We start from the raw sequence: 18181 nt of genomic DNA, 5'->3' as shown, positions 1-18181 counted from the left end.
ATAAGCCCAAAAATAAGGCAATTCCAAAGCCCAAGTAGATCACACCTTAGGAAACAATGATTATAAAGATGTCAACCGTTGAAACCCGTTTCCTCCCTAGGGCCCACATTGATGTTTATTTGTCATCTAACTTGTTCATAAGGTCACACAGTCATTGATAAAGGGGAAACAAAAATATCAGCTTGATCCGAAACTTCTGGGGTCCTCAAGAAGCTTTCAATGGTAGGAGTTCAATTCTCATTGTTTCATGTGGTGTGGTCCACTAGAGCTTTGAATTTGCTTCATTTTTCGACTCATGCCCTAAAACAAGCTGGCTAAAGCGATGGATGGTGTGGATGAGACATATGCATCATGGTGGGCCCCATGATTTAACATGTTCCTCTTCAGGTGATGTGAGGATGTAAGAACTCTATAAGATGGGCCTTATTGATCAACGGTCTGGATTATCCTAAGGGTTGGATAATGTGGTCGGGTGCACCAGCAGGCCCCACTAAGTTGTGATACATTTAGAAATTTGTGTAAGGGGTGGACTATTACAATCGTGATACGCACACAATGTTTTAGAGGAACTAAGATTACTAATTCGTGTGGAGCCTTGGGGAGAGGAGTTTTGATGGGTTTCAAACTCCTCACCCCTCAAACCTATATTAATAGGGCCGTGTCCCAATCCAACACCATTGACAGAAGCTTGAACCCCATCGTATCTTCTTTAAAGGTTGTTAGGAAATGAAGACCTCAACATCCCTATCTACAGCAATGACATTCCTATCTAATCCTTTTGATTTTCGTATCTGATGCAAGGTCCTTTTGCAATTCCGCATCAAGATCCCACAGAGGAGTGATATAAATGAAGGTGGCTATCAACATCAACTTGGAAATCTAACCGAAAATACAAAGGTAAATTATTATTACCTATTTACCTTGAATTAACCCTCAGTCTACTAGTGTAATTTATAGCAGTAATCAAGTAGCTGTTAACTTTAGTTGAAATTTGAGTTTACGCCCATATACTGGATTCAATTCGAGTATCAAGCAAAATTCTTTATTTAGAAAGGTGTTATGCAGTTATCCTCAATGGCTGACGGTAAGAATTCCCTTTTAATTTTATCCTTATTAAAGAAAAAAAAAGGCTTTTTTTTTTTTGTACAATAGACAGAGGTGTGATTCATTTTAAGAGGATGAATCCCACCCTCTTATTATTATTGTTTGATCATTTTAAGCAACATCGTGTAAGTAATTGATTAGACAACCGATCTTATTAGATCCCAGTTATATAAAATCTGTTTCCATATGTATCTACCTATCTTTACCCTTGGGATTGTAGCTGTTCTATTTGAATTGATCTGCACGTTCAATTCGGCTGGCATGCACGAGCTAATCATATCACCAAGATTGAAATAACAGCAACAGGGTGGGCCCCGTAGAGCCGTAGATCATGGCGGGGTAGTACCCAATCCGCACCCATATCCAAAACAGAGTTGAGTCCGGTCCAGTTCTTAATATAACTAGGACCTTGCACGACCGAACGTGATTGGGCCAGGACACGAGCTGCGATATGGGTACTATAGGACCGGACCGATCGAACCCGAACCGTTGCGGCCTATGCATGCACCCGTCAGTGGCACTTCTGTAGTTTTCTGTGTAAAGAGTCCTTTTTTGTTGTTATACGAAAAAAATAATAAGAAAATCGCATTCGCATATCTCCATTTCCTCTCGATTGGGAATTTTTGGTCGAACTCAATCGACACGTCCGACCTGAGGGCCTGTTGACACGTGCGCCCACGTTGTAGTCACGCGGATGAAAAAGTAAGCTGTGACAGTTGACGCAGCAACCGTTAAAATTAACGGCAGCTCATTTTCTTGGTGACGTAGACCGTCACTTTCTCATATATGTATTTTGTACGACTGAGACCGAGCATATGTGATCCAGACCATCGGTATGATGAAACCCACCTTGGTTAGATAGTTCCCCAAAGATTAGAGCCGTCTGATCTTGGATTTTTGTTAGAAACTTCCTAATTCCAGCTCCTTCATATCGATGGTCTGGATCCCCGAAACACAGGCCTTATATGTACAAGGTGGCCCATTAGGACCCTAACATTATGATGCATGGGGATCTGAAATTCCAGCTAAAAAAGTGAAGATCCAGACCGTTAATACCATGGATCCTGCCGTGGATTGGTAATTTCAAGTAAACCTCACCAATTGGAAAGTTGAACTCTTCCCCTCTTGAGAATATTTCGTTTCAACATTAACCATTGTTGTGTTTGTTTTCCAGGGCCATCTAATGATAGGTCAGTGATTGGAGGACTAGGATCCTTTGATGCAGAAAATTTTCAAGGTATCTCAAACCTGCGGCGGGGCCCATTTGATCAACGGTTTGGATTACATAGCCTTAGGCCAACGTGTACAGAATCCTGCGCATCATCAGACCGTGCATTTACTTAATGGACAGGACCCACAACTCTTAAAATATAATTTGAAAATCTTTGATACTCTGGCAGAGTGATGATACTCAGGCTCCTTGAAATTTACTAAGAATTGCAAACATGCCACACCAATAATCCAAATAAAAACCATCTAAGTTATGTATAGCAGTTTGGATACATGGTGACCAAAAATTAAGCTTATTTGATGATCTGACCATTTGAAGGGTGGACATTTATTTGGACGGTCAGCCATGAATTTAAGACTAGGAGGAGTCCTGTCTGACACGTCCGAGTTGACTCAGACTCATTTCAACCAATCTAGGTGATGTAACTCATTGGCAGTAGGTCCATGATTTAGTTGGTTTATAAGTTAATATATCATGCGTGCATCTCACATGTACCATTTCTAAGTGCCGGCGTATAGATTATGCTACACAGCCAGAGTATCAAATAACTCACTATGCCTGTTACAGTCTGCTTATGTGCCGGAACATTTACTGGTGGGGCTGGGGAATCTAAACTGTGGATTTTGATGGCCTCTAATGTGGACATGTCCCTGATTGGAACAACCACAGCCTTTAATAATGTTGTGTGAGAGCATATACAATTCCACCTAATAAACTGTAGGTGTTGACCCACCTTTGGTGATTGATATTGTTGATGTGGGAGAGGCTGTGGTTGACCCAACCTGATTGATCCAACCCAAGGTTGGGTAGGGTCAGGTTGTAAACTTCCTCATGTCGGGTTGGGTTAGGTTGTAAATGTCCTCGGGTCAGTTTTCAGATTGGGTTGGGTTTGGGTTGAGCTTGTATTTGGTGGACCAAGGAATTCAAGGAATTGTAATCAAAAGTCTCAATTTGGCAATTGATGATGGTCACTTGTATCCATTGATTATCACATGTAAAGAGCACATATGAATGGATGGTATAGATAAAACACATGCATCAACGTGGGGCCCAAAGATATAATGAATTTTGAAATCTAATAAAAAAACCCTGTTGTATCTACCGCCGGGACTAGATCTTATCATATGTAGAATAATCCAATAATTTTATTTTTTTCTATATGAAATTTATATTAGACCAAATGCAATTCTATATTAACTAATTCCATATTCTAAAAAGGTCGTGGGGGCTCCTCTTGTAATATGTAGCTTTATGCCTGCACTTTACACACACAGCTTTCTTACTTTGGAGAAATGAGGGAGATTGTTGGTAGGACTGGAGAGCTCTACTTTCTAGAATAGCCAGTGCAACAACCATCTCCCTAGGTTTAAAGATTCCTTTAAAATGGCTTGTTTGATCCTGATCGCCATGCATTCTTAGTCTTCTTTTTCTAGTGGTTTAGCAAACTTCTCTCTTATCTCTTGGCTGGGCTGTAGGCTTTTCCTTACTTGGGGTGTGTCTCTTTTTACCCGGGCTAGTGTGTGGGTTTTCTTACATCTGTGGGTGTGGCTTATTCTCCTTCTTTCTTCTTCTTTTCCTTAGCTAGCGCTAGCTCACTTGGGCTTCTTTTCCTTTTTCTTATTTCTATTCCATGGCTTAGGGTGTGGTCCCTTCTTGTATTTTTTGGACTACGTGTCCTTTGAGAAAAACTAAAAATCCTTTTCATGCTTAAAAAAAAAGGTCGGAGTAGGCCAAGTTAGGGATAATGACATATATTTGAGTCTGGTTGGGTCCGGTTAGGTTGGGTTAAACAAAGAAGAATATGGGTTGGGCACTTCGGGTTCGAATTCAGGTTAGGTCCGGATGCGGGTTGGATCCTGTCGAGACGAGCCCAACCACACACTAGTCGCATCTCTACCAGTGGTGGCTGGAGATTTGCTCAGCCCACGAGCGTACAAGTTAATACAACAAGCCGAAACAGATGCCAGTGTGGCACACCGGTGAAATATCTAAGCCATCTATCATGTGTGGACCTCACCGTTAAGATGCTACTGGCCAAAGATAAAGGTGGTCTCCTCCTTGAGTGTGTCATGATATTAGAAATAAGTGGATGGGTAATAAAACTTGGGCTGATTTTTCGAAACTGTGCATTTTTTTCATTTATCTGTGGCCCACCTGACTTGTGGAACGACCTGATTCTTGAGATGGGGAATCTACATAGTGATATCCTCCTGACGGATGGGATGGATATTGTAACTATCTGCCACGCTGACTTACGTATGCATTAACTGACTTGTACATGCGTGCACGCTGTAATGAAGAGTCTAGACAGTGTCAAAGAATCAAGTCAGCTGAAGGGTTGCTCTCAGCAGGGCAGACATGTGTCAAAGAAGAGTATGGAAAGCAACGGTAGTGTTGAAGTAGTTACTGCAACGAATTCTAATGAACTCTACATGGGAAAAAGCATACAGATGGTTGTTCCAAAGAATTTGTAAATAACAAAGGATCTAAGCGTATCATAATTAGTCTTCTACTATCCTTAGTATAAGCTTATTCCTACATTAGGAGTAACAGTAATTCAGTGGTTGTAATCTTTGGTGGTAATCCAAATTTATGCTCATACGTGGATGATTTCCATTGTAATACAAGCAGCTCTCCAGGATTCTTACTCTTGCTCCAATGGTGGACTCTCAGGAGTTTCAACACCCGGTCAAGGGTTCAAGTATCCATAGGTGGTGAAATTCCACTATGGCGTGAGTGTGTGGGGTGTGTGTGCATGTGTAAAAAAAAAAAAAAACTCTCCAGTCGAAAAGCTTCTTTACAGTTACTCCCTATGGTTAACTGTAGGTGTTTCCTTTTTGTTTGCTTTTGTATCTAAAAGTCCTTTCATACGAAAGGCAAGATGCAACCTATTTTCAGAGGACAAACCATACCCTCCGATAATCGCTTAATTATCTTAAATAACATCTTACAAGTGGCTGAATAGGGGGCTGATCTCCTCAGCTCTCAGTCATATACAATCAAGTTTGAAATATCTGTCTATCTTGGCGATTGGGGTCAAAGTTGTTCGGTTGGAATTGAGCCGCACAGTTGGTTCTAACATGCCCGCACATATTACACTTGACCATAATTTGAAATAAAGAGGTAACAATTTTTGGCATGTTTGGTAGGATACCTAATTTGGTAAATATACAAGTGTGATTCAATTAATTAATCCAACCTTAGAAATCTGAGTCGAAGGGTGTAACGTCTCGGAAAAATCCGTACAAAGACCCGAGTACCACTTCAGGCAGAAATCACTAAGGGTCAAATTATGTAGAAATTAGACGAAAATTAATTAAGTACTAAATTGAATTAATTAGTAGATTAGCTTAAACTGTTTTCTATACGAACTGTAAGACCCAAAACTAATAGAATCGCTAACTCTACATTACCTAAAAATCTAGGAGAAATCTCAAAACCCAGTTGCTCTCGGGAGCACACTGAAACTCCGTATTGGACCTGGATCGCGTGTCGAAAGTCCGATTACCGCGAAACTATACGCTTATGACCGCCTCATTGGGCTTGACAAGCATCATAGGAATCAAGTCCAAATAGTATCTAGAAATGCACAATTTGAGCTTGGAGCGAAGTGTTTGAGAAACGTGAATATCTTTAGAAAATAAACTCAAACTTAAGTGATTTGGGCCATTCATTTGTAAGCCAAATTTAAGATTTCAGACCGTCAGATTCTGACCCAACTACACCCTTGGATCAGGAGAATTTTCTTACACATGTTAATGTACTTGTGGCCCTGATCAAGTGACGATAGCCGTTGAACTTAAACTGGCCCTCCACGGTCGATCTACAAATCTGATCAGACCAAAATCTTAACCTGACATAGATCCATTGTCAGGGAACTTTCTCCGGACCGTATGCATGAGCTCTGTTGGCCTAAAACAGCCGCCTTTTGGCTATAACCTAAGTATACCATGGCCTTGGGGCCATTGACATCACTTCTGGGCATATTTAAAGCCCTTAACCTACCCCTCTCTCATTCCATATGAATTTCCTAAACCCTTGGAGAGAGAAGAGAGAAAAGAGGAGAAAAGAGTGAAGAGAAGTGTGAGAGACCTGTGGTTTGTTGTTGAGATTCACTCCCACCACTCCATATACCTAATCATCCCTCCTATATCACTACACCGTCGAATCTAAGTCTATTTTTGGGTAAGAAATCCTAACCCTAATCTGTTTTAGGGATCCAAATAGAGAAACCGGTGAAACAGCTAACTTATTTCATGATTTAGGTAGTCATTTTGCTGTAAACGGAGACGTAGTGTACGAACCGGGTTCGTAACGAGTGTACCGACGAAAGGTGCGGATTATAAACATTTAGTTATGGTTTTCAAGGCTTTTAATGTCAGTTAATGATTTATGACTCACTTGATTGCTGTCACATGTATTTAGATGCGATGTTTTCCATATATTACACATGTATATGAACTATGTTGAATATAATGCATTCCATGTGTTTGTTGAAATGTTTGAATGAATATGGAATCATGATTTGTACTTGCCATGATTATTGATTGAGAATAAATGATTGTTGTATGTGTGGCAACTCCTTGTGAAAGGATTTGCTATAATATATGTTATAACAAATTTATTCAATGTATGATAATATGTGTAGTCTTAGAGTTTGATAAAATGTCTAAATGAGAAAATGCTTGTTGAAATGTATTTAATGAGGGTGTTGAGATAGGATTCTCAATTACCTTATCTATAGTTACAGTTTCCTTCATGTAACCTATCTTGCTACTACGTGATTTATGGATGAAATGCCTATGTATGACAACATGAGTACTATGTGTTTGTTAAATGCTCAAATGAGATTTATATTTGAATTAGTTGTCACATGCTGTTTGACTATCACATATGAATGCCTATTGTGTTTAAGTATGATTGGGACTAATACGTAGTCCAGGCAATCGGTAATGGTTTACGATCAGTGGTCGAACTAGTTTCGCCACGACGGATACATTCGATGAATCCGAGTTGTATGGTGATTATCGACAGTGGTTAGGCCACGAGGAGTGCGTATGCGCTCCATGTCGATTAATTTAACGTGCGCTCATACCAGTCGAGCTTGTCAAGTAACCTGATTAACCTAATGTATGTTCACCATGTATGGACCCTACTGCTTGAATATAAGGTACCACTTACCAGTGAAAAGCCCGTTTAACCTTGGTACCACGATCCGCCAAGACTCATGAGCTAGGCATGGTGGTATGGGATATCATGGTCGAGCTGTTGGCCTACGCTGGGGTGACGAGCCTCCCCGTAGTGTCCAGTGAGCAAACCAAATTCATGAGCCAAATACGGTGGTACGGGACAATGTATTCGAGCTGTCGGCCTACGCTAAGGTGACGAGTCTTTTCGTAGTGACTTCGAGTATAAACTAGCCCTACGTTGAGGTGACAAGCCTCTCCGTAGCTACCTGAACTTGCTTATCCACTGCTTTTCAAATCAGAGGTGATTTTGCCCTATAACTTACCTATCGTATGCGATTAACTAGGATTGACGACCCTAGATGGATCATTGTTTAGGTAAATGATATAAAAGGAGGTACCTTAGCTTCTTAAATCTGTTGTATCAATAAGCCTAATTAAATATTGACTAACACGATCATGCACCGTATTACATGTGCTTTGGCGTGAAAGTGAACATGTCTGGAGTGGTGCATGCACGATCGTGAGATGATGTCGCTGAGGGAGTGCATACCAGGGTATGCATCATTATCGCATACCATTCATGCATTAACAAGAGTACTTAGGATATGATTGCTGTATTGCTTTATCATTACTGCTTAATTGAATTGATAACATGTTAACCTTTGCCTTATAGTTCCATTGAGTCGATCACTCACTCCCACTCTGGGACGGTGTTTTAAAACACCAACCAAACTCTGTTTTAGCTGCAGATGATGGTGATGCTTACGAAGCGGAGCCTAACTTTTATGATGACGAGGAGGAGTTCTCCTACATGTAACTCTCTGGCGGGTCTATATAGACCTGGAGTTGCGTCGGCGAAGTTACAGGGATACGGATTAGATGCCATTACATTGTATTATTTTGTAAATTTTGAAACTATACATGTAATTATTTAACCTGGTGACATGTTCATACTCTGGGGACTTACAACCACTTATATGCTTTATATATTTATCACAGTCTTCCGCTTGCGTAATTTAATTGTCTCTGGAGTATGATATGCTGATTTAGTGTAATCCCATTCATGTTTAATGTATTAATATGGACAAAATTTAATCATCATTATCTATGTTGCATAAGTGATGCGTCGAAACCGGGAGTTGAGCTTCTGCTCGACACTCGATTTTTGGGAAGTTACAAGTTGGTATCAGAGTATGATTTAGATTAAAATGGACCTGGGTTATGGACACATGATGCATTCTGACATACTTTGACCTAGGAGGGGGCGATAAAACATAGAAACAAACGTAAGATTCCTAGTTTCGCCGATGGGCGAAACTGACCGTAGAAACGGGACCCGTATGCATCTATGATCATGTGAGATGATCCCAGTTCTTTTCTAGACTATCAATCGACGGGTTTAGACGATAATTCAGCGTATTCCACACTCAAAGGACCAGAACGCGTGAATACGCGCGAGATGGACTCCGAAAATGTCTTAAATAGAGTCGTGGGCCTAAACGGTACAAATCAGGGGGGACCAAAGTGGACCTCGCACATTTTGGGCACCCCCAGGGGGGAGGGGGGATGCCATTGCCCTAGGTCCAGTGGACCGTGATGGCATCGCGCCTACCGCGAGGCCTCGCGGTCCAGCTACAGCGAGTCAATGGTGTACATGCATGCGGGGCCCATGAAACATGTATGGGACCACCCTATATGCCCCTTTTTTGCTTCATTTTTCCATTTCCAAGCTTTCAAACCCCTCTAAGCTCTCAAAAATTTGATTTTTCTCTCTCAAGCCTCCCTCCATTCTCATATCTTCTTCATCTTCTTCATTACATACCCACCGCCCACCATTCCTTTTAAACCCATCTCCTATCTCCCTCATTTCCTCCCATTTGAGCACATAAACCCTCCTTTGTGTCTCAAAAATCTCAAAGTCCACAAATCCATCCTATCCCTCCATCTTGTTTCACTCTCATGGCTCTTTTCGAGCTCGTGGCTGCTATCTTCTCTCTCTCCACACTTCTTTCCCTCATGGGAAAGAAGAGGGCTTTCACGGATGAAGCTGGGCCTAACCGCCTAACTCGTCCAAGGAAGAAATCGGGCACCGAAGCAAGTATAAGCACCGCATGGGAGCTAAGGACGAAGTGGAATCTCGATCCCTAGATCCCTCTTGAAAGAGCTCTACTGGCGGACATGGGACATGGTAGGTTTGAAGGCCGTAGAGTCATCTTTGAAGCACATGTGGACGAAAAACTATTTGGGCTTTAATTGGTGATGGACCTCCTGCTAGACGCCGAGTGGGGTCCTATATTTGAGGACAAGTCACGTGCGAATGAGAGCACTGTCCGAGCCTTTTACGCTCACATATGAGATCCATTGCTAGAGCCTCTGTAGTTCTCTATCCCCATGGGAAGACAAAATCATTGTTAATGTAGATTTAATAGCCCGAATCATGGGGATTCCGCGTGGAGAGGTACATGCTAGCGAGAGAAATCTCAGGAGTATGTGTGAAAGAAATCGTTGTACGCGATTTCTTTACGGTCGACTGATCCACTGGAATCGAGGCAACTGCCTTCCAGCGACTAAGATGACTCATGACTTCTGCCTACTCCACCACATATTCACACACAATGTGTATCTTAGGTGGAGCAATCGCAGCGAATGCACGTATTTGATGGTAGACTTCCTATACAGAGCTGGGCAAGGAGATTAAGTTGAGCCTGCCTACGTACGTGCTACTGTAGATAGTTCAGACCGCACGCTCTCCTAGGACAAACATTTCACTCCCATTCGGCCGACTTATATGTAAGCTTGCTCATGAATTCGACTATAGACTTGGCTCAGAAAATCTTGCGTCGATCCATTTCATCAACGACACTACGCTTAACAACATGGGTATTGGGTCACGATAATGTCAAGCCCAACTCGATGAGAGTGAGGATGAGACGGGAAGTGAAGAAGAAGAAAGTGATGAAGAAGAGGATGGAAATGAAATAGAGGAAGGAAGTGAGGAAGAGGGAGAGAAGGAAGAGGAAGAAGAGGAGGCCTAAGACTCTAATGAGGGCTCTCCACCTGCTACACATGAGCGCCACCATGATCGGGCTACTTTAGAAGCCCGCTTGGCTTAGATTGAGGAGGGCCAAGTCGCCCTGAGACAGGAGGTCAGAGAGACTCGGGCCAAGCTTGAAGAGATTCAGGCCTATGTGAAGTAAAGATTTAAGAAGGTGTCTCGCACCTTAAAGGCTCTCCTGTGCTGTATGCAGGATAAGGGTGCTCCTCAACCATCACTAGATTCAGACGACTAGTCCTATGTTGTAGTCATCATTGGGTCTTTCTTTCCTTATTTTTCTTGCTTTCTATGTTACAGCCTTGGTAGGCTTAGTAGTATGGTAGAGTTGTTGTTGTGTTTTAGTGTTTAAAGCTTTGTTAGATTAGCTCACATGCATCTTCTGTCATGATTCATATAAAACTACATCTCATGTATTATGACAATTTTGGTTAAATAAAATGTATGCAGCTCCTTTTGCCATGAAATGTGTAGAATGCTTGAGAAATTGAGTGTTGTTATGCAAAACCTTACACATGTTACACCCTATGTTGTATATAGAGAATGCCACCTAAGGCCACTCAGAGTATGACACGTTTTACACTTGGCGAATCGAGTGACGGGGTACCTCCCCTAAGCGATAGCCATACGGACCCCAGTTTGGGCCCGAATCACAAGACTATGCCGGATTCTCTACCGGCCACTGGGCCCACAAATAGGCCAACACCTAGGGCACCACCGGTTCCAAAACAGAACCGTGCGTCCTCGTTGACGCCCCACATGCATCAGGCTCCTCCTCCTGATAGGTTGGAGCAAATGATACTCCTTATGCAGCAGCAGCAGTAGATTTGGACCACCATTGCTGGGGCCCTTTGCCCAAAACATGAATGTGGTTCTGTCTGTACCACCTGTGCACCCTGATGGAAACTTGAATGCTAGCGGCTGATTCGAGTGATTCCAGCACTTTCGACCTCCCACTTTTACGAGTACTCACAGACCCAAGGAGGCCGAATATTGGCTTGATCGCATCTCTAAGATGCTGAAGCCACTGCACTACACTGAGGTAGAGCAGGTTGAGTTGGTCACATATATGTTTGAGAAGGAAGCCAGTCTCTGGTGGGACAGCATCCTTCAGACCGTTCCCTAGGGGTATGTGTAGACGTGGGATGCTTTTGAGTCTCGTATCCATGGAAAGTATTTCCCCCTCACCTACCGTAACGAGAAGGATGGTGAATTCCTTCGCCTCCGTCAGGGAGGAATGACTGTAGCAGAGTACGAGAACTGCTTTACAGAGCTAGCCAGATATGCTCATTTGATACTAACAGACGAGCCGATGAAGATGTGGCGTTTCTCAGATGGTTTGCGGCCCGATATCCGCATGAAAATGTGTTGTGCTAGCATTTTCAACCAGCTGAGCTAGTGAACATGTCTCTGCGAGCTAAGCAGGATGGGAACAGACTATCCCATTCACGCGTACCCGTGGGTCCGAGGCTTGGTCTAGATTTGCCGAGCAGACCGTTCCTCGGCAAGAGGCCATGAGAAGATTTGCCTCCTCAGCTTACGACTTCACCAACCCATCTGAGGCGATCAAATCTGTGGTGCACTTACTGCAAAAGGTCAGGCCATGCAGATACTTACTGCTCACCAAGATGAGGGATAATGGCTTCTCGCCGCCTCAGAAGATCAATCGCCAGCTTCCTCAAGCTATCACGGCTCCACCTCTATGTTCAATACCACCAGCACAGCCTTTCTATAGGGCTAATATACCTCGTAGTAGGCCGCCTCAACGACTTATGGTACCGCAGCCGAATCGTCCTCAACAAGCTCGTGTACACTCACTTGCAGATGAGGCATCCGAGATAGCAACCGCAACACCACTGGCTTTCGAAGTCACAACACATATCCAAGGTACACCAGTCTTCTTATTGGTGGACATTGGGTCCACTATCTTGATCATATCATGCGTAGCGGTCAAGCAACTAGTGTTGAAAACTACTCCTATGGTTTAGGTGAGACTCCTTACCGCCACAAGGACCTTATCAGACTCCACTAAGACTTGTAGAGGTTACTCGATGGATTTAGGAAGCAGAACAGTGCTTGTTGACTTGATGGTCGCCCCATTATGTCATTATAACATCATTCTCGGTATGGATTGGCTCACTGAGATGAAGGCAGAGATCAATTATGATATTAGAGTGGTGACAGCCCATGGACCTAAGGGCACGACCTTTACTTTCCCAGTTCAGGTCAGTTAGTACTACCGAGTTAGTTGTTATGCTACCTTATTAGAGCATGTTGATGGTCTGACACATGGGAGCACACTTGTAGTCTGAGAATTCACGGATGTGTTTAGGATGATACCTAGACTACCTCCTCGGTGCAAGATCGATTTTACCATCGACCTAGCGCCAGGTACGACACCTATATCTCTACCGACGTATCGCATGCCTTTGTGTGAGATAGAGGAACTGAGGAGAGATTGATGATCTGTTGAATGCAGGCTTCATACGACCGAGTGTATCTCCTTGGGGAGCACCCGTGCTGTTTGTGAAGAAGAAGGATGAATCACTGTGATTGTGTATTGATTATTGCAGGTTGAACCAAGCGACAGTGAAGAACAAGTATCCTTTGCCCAGGATAGATGATCTGTTCGATCAGTTGAAAAGGGGCACAGTATTTTTCAAAGATCGACTTATAGTCAGGGTATCATTAGTTGCGCGTCAAGAATGAAGATGTGCAGAAGACAGCATTTAGAACTAGCTTTGGGCACTACGAATTCCTTGTGATGTCATTTAGACTCACGAATTCATTGGCCATGTTCATGGACCTTATGAATCGGGTGTTTTGTCCGTATCTGTACTGATTTGTCATCATATTCATGAATTGAGAAGGGAAGTTCTCGAAGCTGTTCACAATTTGAAGATGGTGATGCATCCTGGTAGTACGAAAATATATCGAGATATGAAGCATTCATACTGGTGGGACAACATGAATGCCCACATAGCAGATTTTGTGTCCCGTTATCTCACGTGCCAACAGGTCAAGGCTGAACATCACCGACCTCCTGGTTTACTTTAGCCCATACCCATAGCTGAATGGAAATGGGATTTCATCTCTATAGATTTCATTTCAGGGTTACCGAAGACAAGGAAGGGACATGACTCCATTTAGGTGGTTGTGGACCGGTTGAAAAAATTAACTCATTTTCTTTCGATTAGAGTCTCAAACTTAGCAGACAATCTGGTCAGGCTGTACATCAAGGAGATAATACGTCTACATGGAGTTCCTATGGAGATTGCGTCAGACCGAGACACACGATTCACATCTATCTTCTGGACTCGTATCCAAAAAGCAATGGGTGTGAAAATGAAGTTCAGTACCGCGTTCCACCCGTAGACTAACGGGCAGATGGAACGGGTAAATCAGGTGTTGGAAGACATGTTGCGGGTTTGTGTGCTCGATTTCAAAGATAGTTAGGATGACTGTCTTCCCTATGTTGAGTTCGTTTATAACAATAGTTTTCAAGGAGTATTGGCATGACTTCTTACGAGGCATTATATGAGCACTCATGTCGAGCGCCGCATTACTAGGCAGAGGTTGGCGAGAAGAGTTTGATTGGCCCAGAGTTAGTGCAGGTGACCTCAGAGAAGATAGACATTATCAGGCATCGACTTCTTACAATACAGAGTAGACAGAAGAGTTACACCGATACGAGACGATGACCATTAAAGTTTGAGGTTGGGGACCATGTGTTTCTTAAGGTTTTCCCCATGAAGGGAGTCCTTCAATTTGGCAAGAAGGGGAAACTCACGCCATGATTTATTGGTCTGTTCTAGATTCTAGACTAAGTGGGTGTGGTAGCGTATCGCCTTGCTTTGCCCACACCCCTCGAAGACGTGCACAATGTATTTCATGTATCGATGCTAAAGAAATACGTTCCTGACCCTTCCCATATTATCAAATGGGAGTAGGTACAGTTGAGTGAGGATGCTACTTATGTACTACGATCGACGCGCATCTTAGACAGGAAGGAACAGGTGCTGCGCAGTAAAGTCATCCTGCTTATGAAGGTACTATGGACGCATCATAATGAGGAAGAGGCTACTTGGAAAATAGAAGCCGAGGTCTGTAAAAACTACCCTCAGATTCTTGAGGAGTATGAAAAGGTACTAATTTCGAGGATAAAATTTTTCTTTAAGGGGGGTAGATTGTAACGTCTCGAAAAAATTCATACAAAGACCCGAGTATTACTTCAGGCAGAAATCACTAAGGATCAAATTATATAGAAATTAGATGAAAATTAATTAAGTACTAAACTGAATTAATTAATAGATTAGCTTAAACTGCTTTTTATACGAACTGCAAGACTTAAAACCAGTAGAATCGCTAACTCTACATTACCTAAAAACCTAGGAGAAATATCAAAACCCAGTTGCTCTCGAGAGCACACTGAAACTCCGTATCGGACCTGGACTGCGCGTCGAAAGTCCGATTACCATGAAACTATATGGTTATGACTCCTTACTGGTCTTGACAAGCATCGTGGGAATCAAGTCCAAATAGTATCCAGAAACGCACAACTTGAGCATGGAGCGAAGTGTGTGAGAAACGCGAATATGTTTAGAAAATAAACTCAAACTTAAGTGATTTGGGCCGTTCGTTTGCAGGCCAAATTTAAGATTTCAGACTGTCAGATTTTGACCTAATTACACCCTTGGATCAGGAAAATTTTCCTACACATGTCAGTGTACTTGTGGCCCTGATCGAGTGACGATAGCCGTTGAACTGAAACTAGTCCTCCGCGGTTGATCCACAAATCCAATCAGACCGAAATCTTAACCTGACATAGATCCATTGTCAGGGAACTTTTTTCGGACCGTATGTAGGTAATGGACCTCCAAATGAGCTCTGTTGGTCCGAAACAGCCACCTCTTGGCTATAACCTAAGTATACCATGGCCCTGAGGCCATTGGCATCACTTCTGGGCCTATTTAAAGCCCTTCACCCACCCCTCTCTCATTCCATACGAATTTCCTAAACCCTAGGAAAGAGAAGAGAGAAGAGGAGAAAAGAGTGAAGAGAAGTGTGAGAGACCTGTGGTTTGTTGTTGGGATTCACTCCCACCACTCCACGTGCAGAATCATCCTTCCTGTATCGCTATACCGTCGAATTCAAGTCCATTTTTGGGTAAGAAATTCTAACCCTAATCTATTTTAGGGATCCAAATAGAGAAACCTGTGAAATAGCTAACTTATTTCATGATTTAGGTAGCCATTTTGCTGTAAACGGAGATGTAGTATACGAACCGGGATCATAACGAGTGTACCGACGAAAGGTGCGGATTATAAACATTTAGGTTATGGTTTTCAAGGCTTTCAATGTCAGTTAATGATTTATGACTGACTTGATTGCTGTCACATGTATTTAGATGTGATGTTTCCCATATATTACATATATATATGAACTATGTTGAATATAATGCATTCCATGTGTTTATTGAAATGTTTGAATGAATATGGAATCATGATTTGTGCTTGCCATGATTATTGATTGAGAATACATGATTGTTGTATGTGTGGCAACTCCTTGTGAAAGGATTTGCTATAATATATGTTATAACAAATTTATTACATGTATGTCGATATGTGTAGTCTTAGTATTTGATAAAATGCCTGAATGAGAAAATGCTTGTTGAAATATATTTAATTAGGGTGTTGAGATAGGATTCTCAATTACCTTATTTATAGTTACAGTTTCCTTCATGTAACCTATCTTGCTACTACGTGATTTATGGATGAAATGCCTGTGTATGACAACATGAGTACTATGTGTTTGTTAAAATGCTCAAATGAGATTTATATTTGAATTAGTTGTCACATGCTGTTTGACTATCACATATGAATGCCTATTGTTTTTAAGTATGATTGGGACTAATATGTAGTCCAGGCAATCGGTAACGGTTTACAATCAGTGGCCGAACTAGTTTTGCCACGACAGATACGTTCGATGAATCTGAATCACACGGTGATATCGATAGTGGTTAGGCCACGAGGAGTGCCTATGCTCTCCATGTCGATTAATTTAACGTGCGCTTGTACCAGTCGATCTTGTCAAGTAACCCAATTGACCTAATGTATGTTCACCATGTATGGATGCTACTACTTGAATATAAGGTACCACTTACCAGTGAAAAGTCTGTTTAACCTTGGTACCATGATCCGTTAAGACTCATGAGCTGGGCATGGTGGTATGGGACACCGTGGTCGAGCTGTCGGCCTATGCTGGGGTGACGAGCCTCCCCGTAGTGTCCAGTGAGCAAACCAAACTCATGAGCCGAATACGGTGGTATGGAACACTGTATTCAAGTTGTCGGCCTATGCTAAGGTGACGAGCCTTTCTGTAGTGACCTTGAGTATAAACTAGGCCTACGCTGAGGTGACGAGCCTCTCCTTAGTGACCTGAACTTGCCTATCCACTGCTTTTCAAACCAGGGGTGATGTTGCCCTATAACTTGTCTATCATATATGATTAATTAAAATTGACGACTCTAGATGGATCACTGTTTGGGTAAATGATATAAAGGGAGGTACCTTAGCTCCCCGAATCTGCTGTATGAATAAGCCTAATTAAATATTGGCTAACACGATCATGCACCGCATTGCATGTAATTTGGCGAGGAAGTACATATGTCCGGAGTGGTGCATGCGTGATCGTGAGATGATGTCGCTGAGGGAGTGCAGACCAGGGCATGCATCATTATCACATACCATTCGTCCATTAACAAGAGTACTTAGGATATGATTGTTGTATTACTTTATCATTACTGCTTGACTGAATTGATAACATGTTAACCTTTGCCTTATAGCTCTGCTAAGTTGATCACTCACTCCCACTCTGGGATAGTGTTTTAAAACACCAATCAGACTTTGTTTTAGCTGCAGATGATGGCAATGCTTAGAAGCGGAGCCTAACTTTTATAATAACGAGGAGTTCTCCTACATGCAACTCTCTGGCGGGTCTATGTAGACCTGGAGTTGCATCAGCGGGGTTACAGGGATATAGATTAGATGCCATTACATTGTATCATTTTGTAAATTTTGGAACTATACATGTAATTATTTAACCTGGTGACATGTTCATACTCTGGGGACTTACAACCACTTATATGCTTTATATATTTATCACAGTCTTCCGCTTGTGTAATCTAATTGTCTCTGGAGTATGATATGCTGATTTAGTGTAATCCCATTCATGTTTAATGCACTAATATGGACAACATTTAATCATCATTATCTATGTTGCATAAGTGAGCGGCGGAACTCAGGAGTTGAGCTTCTGCTCGACCCTCGATTTTCGAGGCGTTACAAAGGATTTTCCAAAACTCTTATGGGGCTAATGAGCCCCGACACCTTCTGCACCGACTCCACTCAAGGAAATGCAAGTGCAATCAACACCTAAACTCCTGGGTTCGCCATCAAACCCAATGCCTCATCCTACAAGCCCAAATGGGGCATTTTCATCTTAGAGCAAGCCTCTTGATAAAATATTAGTTGGGTTGCATGATATGCAATTGAGAATCCAACATATTACGGAGCAAGGGAGGGCTCAGGTAGAGTAAGCACGAGC

This window comes from Magnolia sinica, chromosome 7 (genome assembly GCF_029962835.1).
Source record: "Magnolia sinica isolate HGM2019 chromosome 7, MsV1, whole genome shotgun sequence".
In the NCBI taxonomy this organism is placed as follows: domain Eukaryota; kingdom Viridiplantae; phylum Streptophyta; class Magnoliopsida; order Magnoliales; family Magnoliaceae; genus Magnolia; species Magnolia sinica.
This window is presented reverse-complemented; position numbering follows the sequence as displayed.